Below are 1,338 nucleotides of genomic sequence, written 5' to 3'. Positions count from 1 at the left end.
GGGGATCGGCGCCCTCGCAGCGATCCACCGCAGCCCGCGGAGGGAACGGCCAGCGGCCGGCCTGCCGGTCGACCCGGGACACGGCGGGCCGCCTGCCGAGTCCGGGGCTCGCGGGCGGCCGCCGATCGACCCCGGAGGTCCGAAACAGGAGCGGCCGCCAGCCGAGGTCGCCCGTGTGTGGAGACGCCCCGGGCCTCGCCGCCGCCCGCTTCCCGCCACCCTCGGAGGAAAGAGGGGGAAGGACGCGCGAGGGCCGGGACCCCGGGTGGGCGACCCCCTGGCCCGGGCGGCCACCCCCGGGACGGGGGCCGGCGGGCCACGGACCCGGCTCGGCGCGGCCGCCTCCGCGGCTCCCACCCACGCTCCCCGAGCTCCGTCCCAGCCCGGAGCGGACGAGCCGCCCCGGCGGGGAACGGGGAGGAGGCGGGAGCCGAAGAAGCGGGGCGCGCCGACCGGGGACGCGCGCCCGCCCCCCCACAGCCCCGCCCCGCCCGTGGTCGGCGGGGAGGGAGGAAGACGAACGGACGGACGGACGGCGCCGGACGCGCACGCCCCGCCGGGCCCCGAGACCAGGCAGGCCCAATAAGAAAAGAAAATAAACGAAAATCGTTAATAAATAATAAACAAACGAAAGAAGGAAGGAAGGAAGGAAGGAAGGAAGGAAGGAAGGAAATACATATACAGGTATATGTAAATGAAATGGGATTTTATGTCATACATGTTCATACATGAACATCTATAATATAAGCATGTCTTAATTATGGAAATATATAGTTTTATCAGTAGATATTTTTGTCGGTGTATGTATATATGTATGTATGTACATATCTGTCTCTATCTACATCTATAGGTATAGATATATCTCTCTCTATAGATATATCTTATACCTATAGACACATATACGTATGTTCACACACCGCAGCGTGCAGAAAAGATTGAAAAAAAGAAGGAATCGGCCAGGCGCGGTGGCCGAGGCCCGTACTCCCGGCACGGTTTGGGAGTCCAAGGCGGTGGGGGGGGGGGGGGGTGGGTGGATCGCTAGGTCAGGAGTTCGAGACCAGCCAGGCCAATATGGTGAAATTCCGTCTTTGCTCAAAATACAAAAACTGCTGTTCGCTTGAGCCCTGGAGGCAGCGGCAGCGGCGAGCGGAGGAAGCACCACCGCCGTCCGGGTCCGGGTCCGGGTCCGGCGACAGAGCGAGATTCCATCTCCAGAAAGAAGGAAAGAATGGGGGCGGGGGGTGGGGCGGAAACAAAAGAAAAATCACACACACACGAAGACCAAAAAAAAAAAAAAAAAAAACAAAACAAAACACACACACACACACACACACACAC

The sequence above is a fragment of the Pongo pygmaeus genome, chromosome 12 (genome assembly GCF_028885625.2).
Source record: "Pongo pygmaeus isolate AG05252 chromosome 12, NHGRI_mPonPyg2-v2.0_pri, whole genome shotgun sequence".
Taxonomy (NCBI): Eukaryota; Metazoa; Chordata; class Mammalia; order Primates; family Hominidae; genus Pongo; species Pongo pygmaeus.
This window is presented reverse-complemented; position numbering follows the sequence as displayed.